Here is a 12,938-nt window from a genome sequence, read left to right as displayed (position 1 = left end):
TTCAGAGGTGAGCTGTCCATCTGAAAAGGTTGAAGTAATACAAACTAATATGGATACATTTAGACAGTGGGTGGGCAAGTGTATCATCTTCACCACTAACTAGACAAGCTGACAACTCTGTCAACAAAGATTTACTTGAGTTACCCAACACATCTCCAAATGGGTACCAATTACCTTTCAGTTACAAACATTCATGTGTCCTCTGCCCAAAGGTAGGTTCTGGGCTCGGTATCTACTGATGATTCATCCTGAGCCATTTTCTTGACAGTTTTACCTGTGGTGGTTGCCTTCCATTCTCAGGACCCAGGTCTACCTCAGCCAGAACAGAAATCGAATCCTCGCTGTTCAAGTTGCTCGGACACACAAACTAACGCACCCTTCCTTGATCTGCACCAAGCAAAATAACTCAAATATTTTAAAAACTGAATGACGAGCAGGAACCCAGAGGAAATCTAAGTCCAGTTACCAGCATTGGCATCATCAGTATTCTGCAAAGCCTCCATCCAATCAGAGGTGAGAGGTTATAATTCTGTCTGACAAGATTATGGAGAATGTTTTTATTCCTGAACTCATCACAGTCAGAATCCAAGGCCCCAAGTGCCCCCAGTAACAATGAAGGGCTGTGGCCAACATATCATTTCTTCAAAAGAAAATCATGACCACAGCTGCATAACAAGGCATGTCGGTAATTAAAATTGAGCTCCCTGCTTGAGCCAGGAACACAGCAGCTGCTCTTGCCACACCTCACCAGCTTGCAACAGGCTGAAAAAGGCTAACTTGAAGAGCAGTGAAACTGCTTCACAGTTTTCCTCCGCTTCCAGAGCCCTCAGACCAGAGTGTGGTATCGCTTGAACCTTGCCCTTTGAATGCTGATGCTCACAAACCGGGTAGTGATTGTCAAGACACATATCAAAATACAGAAAAAACATTGGTTTGCCCAGTGCAAATCACTCTTGCCAGGGGCCTCCTCACGAGGCAGCTACCCTCATCACTACCATCTCAAGACCATTTTCTTTATCCATAATATTCTCAATGCTCAAGAAATAGAGTTCCCCTCATGAAATAAGTCCCTGAGACACACACTCATTGTTTGAATTCTTTATATATTAGGTGTAGAATTTGTGGGGTGGATTTGTGTTGATTTAGTTCTGTATGTCATGCAGCAGGTGTCATGTTGGATGCCAATCAATAGATGGTCCCCAAGCTCAGATCACAATTTGAGTGTGAGCAATGGGCGGCACGGTAGCACAGTGGGTAGCACTGTCGTTTCACAGCTCCAGGGTCCCAGGTTCAATTCCCGGCTTGGGTCACTGTCTGTGCGGAGTCTGCATGTTCTCCGTGTCCACGTGGGTTTCCTCCGTGTGCTCTGGTTTCCTCCCACAAGGGACGAAAGACGTGCTGTTAGGTAATTTGGTCATCTGTGTACCCGAACAGGCACCGGAAAGTGGCGATTAGGGGCTTTTCACAGTAACTTCATTGCAGTGTTAATGTAAACCTACTTATGACAATAAAGATTATTAGGTGTGCTGCACTGAATTTTACAGGTTGTGGAGCCAACTTTTCCCAGATCGAAACAAAATAAAGGTGAAGCACAGAATAGCACCATGGATTGAGTCCTGATGCTTTACTGGCAATCAAAATTAACCTGAAAATTTCATCCCATTAAGCAAGAAAGCATTTCTCAAGACGTGTAAGCAAACTCAATGGGTCCCTCTTTTTTAATAAAACTGACTTTGAGAGTTTTCAGACTTTTACCTGAGAACTTTGCAAACAGTCCATTCAAACACAGTAGATTCCAGTTCTAGTCATAGGTCTATGTTGTTGGATGGTATGTTAAGCATCCCCTAGGGATCACATTGGCATTTCTCTATTAAGACTTTACTTCAAAATGTTTTTTTTAAAAAGACATGGGGCGGGATTTTCCGACCCCCCGCCGGGTCGGAGAATTTCCGGGGGGCGGCGTAAATCCCGCCCCCACCGACTGCCGAATTCTCCGGCGCCGGGGATCTGGCGGGGGCGGGAATCACACCACGCCGGTCGACAACCACTGGAAGCGCCCCCCCCCGGCGATTCACCGGCTTGCAATGGGCAGAGTGGCTGCCCGTTTTATGCCAGTCCCGCCGGCGTATGTTACACCAGGTATTTGCCGGCACGAATTGGCTGCGCGGGTGGCCTCTGTGGTCCTCGGTGGGGGGGGGTAATCTGGCCCCCCCCGCTCTTCTGGCTTCTTCATTGCTTTATGTATTGTATAAATTACGTGCAAGGCTGAAGGGCCTATTCACACCATTGATGAAAGGCAGAAAACATTTTGATTTTGCCCGCTTGTGGGCTGAAATAATCAGACCCGATGCTCAACCATAACTGGGTACTAGACCCCAACCGAATAATTGTGCCAAACTGCAAGTGTTTGTTGGGTCTCGAGAGACAGTTCTCTGGCTCCCTCAGGAAAAATTTTGCTGGGGGGCGGGGGGGGAGAGAGAGCACATTTAAATCAAAACCCAACATTTTCAAGTGTGGGGGGGGGGGGGGGGGGGGGGGGGGGAGTGAGGTAGGAAATTCATATCCAAAACTTTGAAGGGGTGGGAGGCAATTTAAATCCAAAACCCAATATTTTGAAGAATCAGTTCATATTCAAGAGCCTATTCTAGAGATTTATAACCTTCCCTAATTGATCTATGTCATGGAGCAATGAATAATGCCTACGATAGGAATTCTATCAAGCTAACAACGACAGCACCTTCCTCACAAGCTTTCATGAAGTGACTGTTAAATTCTGTCCCCTTTCATGCAATATTCATAATTTCTCCTTTAAGTAAATTGAGCTACATTTCACAAACTATCATACACCATCACTTCTTGGGCTTTTGCAGTGTTATCTGAGAGTTTTTACACAAATATCATAAAGGGCAGTTCCTCTGCCTCTCACCAATACACAATTATTTACTCTTCAAGCCAAGATTATACTTGGTGCAGTATTAAAGATTTTGATCCAACTGGTTAGCATTGCCTCCTGGTGGTTGTTTCTACAAATGCAGCTCATTCTGCTTTCAAGGTACACTATTTCTTTCATACAACACTAACTCTTTTCATAAGCTTCTATTTTGCATCTCTGTAATCTACTGCCAAAAAAAAAGACAACAGAGCATTTTCCTGTTCTCAGCAGAAGTTTCCCCAAGTGGTGCTCAGGATCGCTCTTTCTTAAAGCTCACCCCTACCTTCCTCTCACTCTGAAATCAAAAAGAAAGGTCTTGGAAAACATGCCAACTACCCATACTCAGAAAAGCTCCTCCCATGCACCTTGATTTGATCACGGGTAGCTGCTTCATCTCGCATCTCAATCTTACTTTGTGTAACATCAGTTCGAGCTCAGAAAATTTGCATCTGCTACATCCTCACTCTGACAATATGCAAATCTACTCAATTGGTGCTCAGCAAACAGATATTCACGAGAACAAGGCAGGGATATTTTAATGGCGAACACCAGACAAGTTCGGCTCAGATATTTCTCCTGTCTGAAAAACGTACGCTATTCATAGATCACCAAATCCCAAGAAATCCTCCATCACATTTTTGGTACATCACTTTTCTGACATCTTTTGCAATGCCTTGTGATTTTAGAATTGGAGAGAACATTCACTGCATTTTCTTCATCCCCGAATTGCCATAAAAAGTTTAATTGAACTGCTCTTTACAAATCCATGCTGACTGCTTCCCATTAGTCCACGTTACCTAAGTGTTCTCTAAATTATAGATTCTAAATTTGCCTACGAATGAAATTATTTCCATGCTTACTTGTATTTCCTTTCCCTGACAGAGGATATTAATATCAAGTTTTCACAACAGGCAAAATGCATTGTGAGTGAAATATTCTGATTTGTGTCAAAGGATCACAACTGAAGTGTAACATCTATCAGCAAGATCAGTACTTGCATATTAAAATGTGCAAGATTCATGCTAGTTAAATATCCAAGCTGATTTTTAAAAATTTACAAATAGCTGCCCCACGGTATGGTGAGTATAGCCTTAGCCTTAAAAATACTGCTTCAATTAAAGTGCCGCCATTGTCTTTATATCTAAAAACACAGTGATTACAGTATTTCCTGCTGAGCAGTAGATTAAATTAACTGAATATCAGTACATTCAGCATGTGCTCAATTTACCAGCACGTGGGGCCTGGAGGGTGGAGGAGGGGGGGGGGGGGGGGGGCTGGTCTCCCAGCGGGTGCTAGGGAGTGTAGCGCTAACAATAACAATTATACTCAAAGCCGAAAGACTGGTTCAATAGAGGCTTTATTGTTGTACGATGTTGTCCCTCCATCTGCAACAGTAGACTAAGGGTCTGAGCAGCTCTCATACATTTATACATAAGCTCCCTGTGGGCGGAGCTAGCCGGCAGGGGCTTACCGGAGGAACCTGTATTACAGGTACAGGCGTACATCCCCCTACTGCAGTACACATAACTACAGTGGTTATCTCACCACAGGGAGTAGACTAGTTAATGGAAGTTGCGACTTGTTGGGCCAGTTAGGTTAGATTCGATGGGTTGATTATTCTTTTGTGTCTACTATGTACGTACTGTGTACGTTCCCTTGGCAGCAGAAAAATATTTTCACTGTACTTCGGTACATGTGACAATAGATCAAATCAAATCTAGAAGGAGGCGTCAGACTGTCTGCTGACTGCGGGCGGGGCGGGGGGGACTGGCAGTAACCAGGAATTTTTCTTTGTTCCATCACTGAGGTGGGACAGGTCACCAGCTTAGGGGGACCTGCGGCCTGAGAATCATCGGCGAAGCGATGACTTATCACGGTGGTAATGGCTGACCCGAGGTTGAGGGTGAGAGGCCCCCAGCAAGGGTGATCATCTGGAATGTGCGGGGTCTGGGGGACCCAGTCAAAAGAGCATGGGTTTTTGCTCATTTAAAGAGCCTGGAGGCCGAAGTGATGTTTCTGCAGGAGACGGGCATGCCTGAACGGGATCAGGCGCAGCTTCGGAAGGCATGGGTGGGCCAAGTTTTCCATTCAGGGTTCGACAGCAGGGTTCGAGGGTTGACAATTCTCGTTAATAAAAGGGAAGACGGTGAGAGTGGACACAGGCAGGTGGTATGTTATAGTAACAGGGATGTTAGAAGGCAAACAGGCGGTGAATGCATACCCCCCGAATTGGGATGATACCATGTTCATGAAAAGATTGCTGGCAGAGATACCAGATCGAGATACCAATCATTGAGGGGGGGGGGGGGGGGGGGGGGGGGTGTTGTGACATGAATTGCGTGCTAGACCCCAGGGTGGATCGCTCGAAGCCAAGGTCGCTGGTCCCTGTGGGGATGGCAAAGCTGTTAATGCACTTATGGACGAAACGGAGAGGAGCAAACCCTGGGCGGTTCGGGGAATAAAGAGTTTTTGTTCTTTTCCTCAGTTCACAGCATGTTTTCCAGGATTGACTACTTTGGCGTGAGCCGGGTGCTGTGGGCAGGGATGAAGAAGTCTGAGTACACAGCTGTGGTCATTTCTGACCATGCCCAGGTGGCACTGTGGCGCAGTGGTAGAACTGATGCCTCATGGCAACGAGGACCCAGGTTTCGATCCGGCCCGGGTCACCGTTTATCTCACCCCATTACCAAATATGTGCAGTGTAGGTGGATAGGCCATGCTAAATTGCCCCTTAATTGGAAAAATGAGTAGACTTGGAGTTGGGAAGTGGGCCGGGGGGCATCGCAAGGGATGGCGGTTAAATATAGGTCTGTTGGCGGACTTGGAGCTCTGTGTGAGGGTCTCCGGGTTATCCAGGGTGGCATTTTGAGCAATGATAATTGGAAGTCTTACCCTTGATACTATGGGAAGTGCTGAAGATAGTAATTAGGGGAGAAATTACATCTTTCAAGACATATGTAGATGCAGAGGCAAGGACGGGGGCGAGAGAGAAAAACTGGTATTATGGAGGTTGATCTCAGGTATGTGAACAGTCCATCTCCAGAGCTATTAGCGGAGAGAAAAATGTACAAGCTGTGGTGAAATTATTGTACTAACCTTTCACCACTGTATTACATTGTATCATGCTGTTGCCCAGTGGGCTCCACCTCTGGACATTGTACTGTACGACACGGAATGTATCATGTTGGTGCCCTTGTGGGCTCTGCCACTGGCTCCGCCCCCATGAGGGGAGGTATAAAGAGCAGCTGCCCTGTAGGCGGCTCTCACTTGCAGAGCAGTCGCAGGCAGTCACTGTTCTAGCCGATTAAAACCACTGTTCACTTCAACTCTCTGCCTCACGTGAATTGATGGTCACATCAATTTAATCAAGAAAGGTGCCCTCGACCTAGAAGAGATGATAAAACTAGCCACCTCCTTAGGAGTAGGATTCCAAAGCCTCAACGCGTTCCCGTCCGATCACGCGACCCCCTCGTGGACCCCCGACCAGGCATGTGCCACGCAGCTGCCCACCCAGCCCGGGGGGCTACCCTGCTATTTCTGCGGTCAGCAACAGCACCCCAGGCAGCGCTGCCCGGCTCGGAACACGAACTGCAGCGACTGCGGCAAAAAGGGACACTTTGCCAAAGTTTGCCTGGCCAGGTCCAAATCCTCCAAATCGCAGGCCCGACTCTCGGACTCACAGGCCCACAGACCCCGCAGTGTGGCTGCGTGCCTGCCGGCTCCGCCGCCTCCGGACTCATCATCTGCCTCGTGTTGTCCGTGGCTGCAGCCATCTTCAACTCCACACAAAACGCGTGGACTCACGGGGGCTGCTTCTTGGCCACCGTCTCCCATGCAGCCCGCCATGTGCGACTCATGGGGGCCACCATCTTGGACGCCATCTTCCTCGCCGCCCGACAGATGCGTCCCACGGGGGCAGCCACCTTGGGATGACCCCATCACCTCGACTACACCGGCTACCCGCAACTCGGCGCGGTCACCCTCGACCCGTCACAACCAAAACATCTCCGGAACTCCATGGTGACCGTCTGGGTCAATGGACACAAAATGCCTTGCCTGTTTGACTCTGGGAGCATGGAGAGCTTCATTCACCCAGACACGATAAGGCGCTGTTCGCTCCAAATCTCCCCCGCACTCCAAACTATCACACTCAGTGCAGATCCGGGGGGGACACTGCGCGAACTCGCGATACAAGGCATCAAATACGCAAACTTCAAGCTATACGTACTACCCCGATCTCTGCGCTACTCTCCTTTTGGGACTGGATTCCAGTGCAACCTCAGGGGCCTGACACTGAAGCTCGGCGGGCCCCTACCCCCCCTCACCGCTTTGTAGCCTCGCGACCCTGAAGGTCGACCCACCCCGCTCTTCCCAAATCTCACCGCGACTGTAAGCCAGTCGCCGCCAGAAATTTCTCCAGAACCGCCCAAGCCTCAACCCTCAACTTATAACAAGGAGAAATGCGTTTTCCGCACAACCAGACTAGCCATCCTCGGCTGCGTTGTGGAATAATGGAGTTCTAGGGCCTGACCCGGACGTATGCGCCGCCCCGTTCAACTCCCCCCTCCCCCACTGCCCCAAGGCCCTGAAGAGGGTGCCTCGGGTTCTTTTCCTATTACGCCCAGGGGTGCCCAACTATGCGGAGAAAGCCCACCCATTGATCAAAGCTACCATCTTCCCACTGCCGGCTGAGGCCCGCCAGGCCTTCAGCCACAGCAAGGCAGATATTTCCAAAGCCGCCATGTGCACGGTGGACGAGTCCATCCCCTTCCAGGTGGAGAGCGACGTGTCAGAGGTCGCCCTCGCCGCCACCCTCAATCAGGCGGGCAGGCCAGTAACATTTTCTCCCGTACCCTCAACGCCTCCAAAATTCGACACTCCTCAGTCGAAAAAGAAGCCCAAGCCATCGTGGAAGCTGTGCGGCACTGGAGGCACTACCTCGCTGGTAGGAGGCTTACCCTCGTCACTGACCAACGGCCGGTAGCCTTCATGTTTGATAATACACAGCGGGGCAAGATCAAGAACGATAAAATCTTGAGGTGGAGGATCGAACTCTCCACATATAATTACAATATAGTGTATCATCCTGGGAAGCTCAACAAGCCCCCAGATGCCCTGTCCCGTGGCACATGCGCCAGCGCGCAAGATGACCGACTCTGGGACATCACGGTGACCTCTGCCACCCGGCTTCTCCACTACACCAAGGCCCGCAACCTGCCCTACTCCACAGAGGAGGTCAGAGCCATGACCAGGGACTGCCAAATCTGCGTGGCGTGTAAGCCGCACTTCTATCAACCGGATAAGGCCCACCTGGTGAAGGCATCCCAGCCCTTTGAGCACCTCAGTATCGACTTCAAAGGGCCCCTCCCCTCTACCAACTGCAACACGTATTTCCTCAATGTCGTTGACGAGTTCTCCCGCTTCCCCTTTGCAATTCCCTGCCCCGACATGACAACGGCCATCATCATTAAGGCCCTACATAGTATCTTCACCTTGTTCGGTTTCCCCATTTACGTCCACAGTGACCGGGGCTCCTCGTTTGTGAGCGACGAACTGCGTCAGTACCTGCTCGGTAAGGACATCGCCTCGAGCAGGACTACCAGTTACAACCCCCGGGGAAACGGACAGGTGGAGAGGGAGAACGCGACGGTATGGAATGCCGTCCTCCTGGCCCTATGGTCTCAGAATCTCTCAGTTTCCCACTGGCAGGAGGTCCTCCCCGACACGCTCCACTCCATTGGTCCCTCCTTTGCACAGCCACGAACGAGACCCCTCATGACCGCCTGTTTGTTTTCCTTAGGAAATCCACCTCCGAGTCTCGCCTCCGTCCTGGGGCCCATCCTAATCCGCAAACATGTAAGGAGCCATAAGTCTGACCCCCTGGTCGAGAGGGTCCAGCTCCTCCACACCAACACCCAGTACGCATACGTAGAAACCCCGACGGCTGACATGACACAAACTCCCTCCGGGACCTGGCACCCGCAGATTCCCCTACCACTAAGGAGGGTGAACGTGACCTCGTCTTGTGCAAGGTTGAGTCTCATTCAGCTAAAGGTAGTGTTTCAAGCACACCTCACAAATAATAATAATTAAGGGGAGAATGAGTCCGTTTTTCAATGGGGTGGAGGATAGATGAACTCAGTGTTTGAAGGGGATCATCCTGCGCACATGTGCATGTTCTGGTCGTGCTCAAAGCTGCAGGGCTTCTGCAGGTCCTTTTTTGATACAACATCGGCAATTGTGGGCATTGGGTGAGAACAGTGTTTTTCAAACTTTATTTCCAGGGACCCATTTTTATCAACCTTCGCGACCCAACCCGGCCGACCTTCGCGACCCAACCCGGCCTACCTTCGTGACCCAACCTGGCCGACCTTCGCGACCCAACCCGGCCGACCTTCGCGACCCAACCCGGCCGCCTTCGCGACCCACGATTTTCTCTTACCTTATTTGTCGTTGTCAAAAATGGAGGAAATGGTTTTGGGGGTCCCCTTTGCCTCCCCTCCCCCCTTAGTGTCACAAGTAGGCTTCAAATGAAGTTACTGTGAAAAGCCCCGAGTCGCCTCATTCCAGCACCTGACCGGGGAGGCTAGTACGGGAATTGAACCGTGCTGCTGGCCTGCCTTGGTCTGCTTTAAAAACCAGCTATTTAGGCTGTGCTAAAAGGTAGTGGGGGAAGGTTCTTACTGTTTAGTTGTTAGTCTATGTTTTGTTTAAAAGTGGTTAAAAAAGTACAATAAAATATTTCTAAAAAAAACGTTTACCGGCATAAATCAAGAAATGCACCGTCGCAATTTCAAAAACAAACCTAAAACACGGAGACTATGTCTTCACACCAGAATTATAATTTGTATGTACTCTCATTTTGAACAATTAAAACGTTTTTGCAGTCACTCGATGGAGAGCCGAGATTAATTGGTTTACAGTTGAGTCGCCTGCCTAGTAGATGAAGTACACTTAACTGAGAAATGCATGAGTATATGTGAACACAAATCAATAAGGATTAGAAAATTGGTGATAGATGTCAGCATTTAGATTTGGAACACTGGTTATTAGACTGGGGAAAATGGAAGAGAAAATGGCTGTGAGGAAATACCACTCATGGAAGCAGCTCTTGATTAAAATTGTCTGAATGTCAATACTGGATCGGAGGCTGCTTCTGTCCTGCAATTATGGATTATCATTCGCAAACCTTTAACAATACCTCGGTGTGAGGGTAGCACAGGAGGAACTATATCCCCAGTAGGTTCAAGGGCATCAATTGCTAAGCATGCACAATATTCTGCATGTGACAAAATGATCACAATTTCACGAGAAACCTGTTAATTCCCAGCAAGATTCAGATGTAGATCTTCCCCCACAATCACACTGCTGAGAGTAAAATTGTGAATGCAAACTGTATTACAGGAACAGTGAACTGTTGTCAGCCCCTAGTGAGCATTTTAATAAAGACATTGGATATGTCCTATGTCAGATTAGCTATAAACCCATACTAAAAGATCAACATTAATTGCAATAACCCTGCATCTTCAAGACCAAGTCCATCAAATGTTAACCGCACTTTCCCTGGTTATGGTAAACCCAGTTACAGGATTGACCTTGTATTTAAAACATGGCACTGCAGACGAGTTTCAGTCACTGTCTAAAATTTGCTGTACAAGCAGCACACACTAAGAACAATACTGCAGGTCACGGTTAGCCCGAAGCTGCTCTAATTGTACAGACAGAAACCACATAACTTCATGATTTACTTTTTTATCTTCACACCCATGTCAGCTTGCCTTTTCACTACATAAAAGTATTTTTCATTACAGGAATTCCTAGCTGAATAAGGTAGAAATCCAATCCCGGGATTCTACTGGCAATCATAAAGCACTGCGCTGCATACGGATCAGAAATGTTCAATTGAATTATGGTGCTGTTGCTCTTTGCCATAAATGTCTTTGAGCTGGATTTATAGTCAATTCTCATACGGAAAGGTATCCAAATCCATAGCACTATTCATGGAACAATAAGCTATTCAGACCGTCAAATCCGCTGTATCATTCAACAAGGAATGTGAATCCTTGCCTTGGCTACTTAAAATTTAAAGAGATTTTAAATTGAACCAGCAGAGATATAGAAAATTTAATAGCACAAGAGGGCCATTCAGCCAATCATATCTGTACTGACCAAAAGAACAAGCATGCCTAATCCCACTAGCCAGCTCTTGGGTCTGTAGCCCTGTAGGTGACTGCATTTCAAATACATGTTCCAAGTATTTTTATTTTTTTTCCAATTAAGGGCAATTTATCTTGGCCAATCCACCTAATCTGCACATTTTTGGATTGTGTGTGTGTGTGGGGTTTCTCTATTTGTCACCCTTCCAGACACTCAATTGCAGAGACCCCCCCCCCCCTCTGGGAAAAATATTTCACCTCCCCTCTAATCCTGCCAAATTACTTTAAATCTATGCCCATATTGATCATCGCTCTGGTAGAGGAAATAAGCCCTTTCTATCCACTTTAGCTATGCCCCTCAATTATAAAGCATCGACTGCTTTTTAAGAATTGCACACTTCTATCACCCCTTGTGCAAGTGTTTCCTAACTTCCTTCTTGAATAGCCTGGCTCTTATTTTATGCTGATGCCTCTTTGACCTACCATCAGGAAACTTTGACTTGTTTCAGAAAAAGCTAAAGTTGCTGCCGCATCACCACTTAAATGGCCCAAACTGCAGGGAATACTTGACCAATTTATTCATTCAAAAGGTACGTGGGCTTTACTGGCCGCCCACATTCATTGCCCACCCCGAATTGTCCTTGTGAAGTTGGTGATGAGCTGCCTTCTTGAACTACGGCAGTCCATGTGGTGTAAAGTCACAATAATACCAAATAACCGTCAGCTGCTTTCCCCTTGGGAGCTGACTGGTGCTGATTTAACTTGAGGATCACTATACCTCAGGCAAGGGGGATGGTCGAGAAGGCAAGGCCTTCATGAATAACCTCAGCCGGTGTAGTAATCAAACTCGTGCTGTCGAGCCAACTGAACCAAATCAGCCCCTTGTGGTGTAGGTACACCCCCAGTGCCAGTTAGGCTTCCAGAGAAAGAACAGCAATATATTTCCAAGTCAAAATGGTGAACGGCTTGGAGGGAAACTTCCATATGGTGGCGTTCCCAGCTGACATATGCCCTTGTCTTTCTTGATCATTTTTTCCCAAACTTTTTGCCCGGACCCATTTTTGCCAACTGGGCATCCTTTGGGACCCATGTCACCTAAGCTTCATAACCCACCATTTGTGCTCACCTTTAATGTGACAGGTGAGCCTGTTAGGTCCTCACAATGTCACACTAGCTTTGTCATTGAATGTTACATCTCTGTTCAGGGCTTTAACTCATAATTAAAGATCTCACTGCAGCTGCTAAAAAAGAATCAAACTTTGTCCTCGAACTCACCGTGCTTAGTCTTGAAATGCCTTTGAAGTTGAGGGTTTTAATCTTTCATTTGTCAGTACTTCCCAGCATATAACAGCATGGTAGCATTGTGGATAGCACAATTGTTTCACAGCTCGAGGGTCCCAGGTTCGATACCGGCTTGGGTCACTGTCTGTTCGGAGTCTGCATATCCTCCCCGTGTGTGCGTGGGTTTCCTCCGGGTGCTCCGGTTTCCTCCCACAGTCCAAAGATGTGCAGGTTAGGTGGATTGGCCATGATAAATGCCCTTAGTGTCCAAAATTGCCCTTAGGTTGGGTGGGGTTACTGGGTTATGGGGATAGGGTGGAGGTGTTGACCTTGGGTAGGGTGCTCTTTCCAAGAGCCGGTGCAGACTCGATGGGCCGAATGGCCTCCTTCTGCACTGTAAATTCTATGATACTCTATGAAACACACACTAACATTGCATCCTCATTTGCAGTGGCACAATTAACAAACTCATACCTCAAAAAAAATCATCTTTATACTGCTTTGTTCCTGTTTTCAGCTTCTTCATGGGTTGTTCTCCAGAAGCCCTGGAGTTCACATCAGCACTGCTG

This window comes from Scyliorhinus canicula, chromosome 19 (genome assembly GCF_902713615.1).
Source record: "Scyliorhinus canicula chromosome 19, sScyCan1.1, whole genome shotgun sequence".
Taxonomy (NCBI): domain Eukaryota; kingdom Metazoa; phylum Chordata; class Chondrichthyes; order Carcharhiniformes; family Scyliorhinidae; genus Scyliorhinus; species Scyliorhinus canicula.
Note: the sequence above shows the minus strand (reverse complement) of the source record.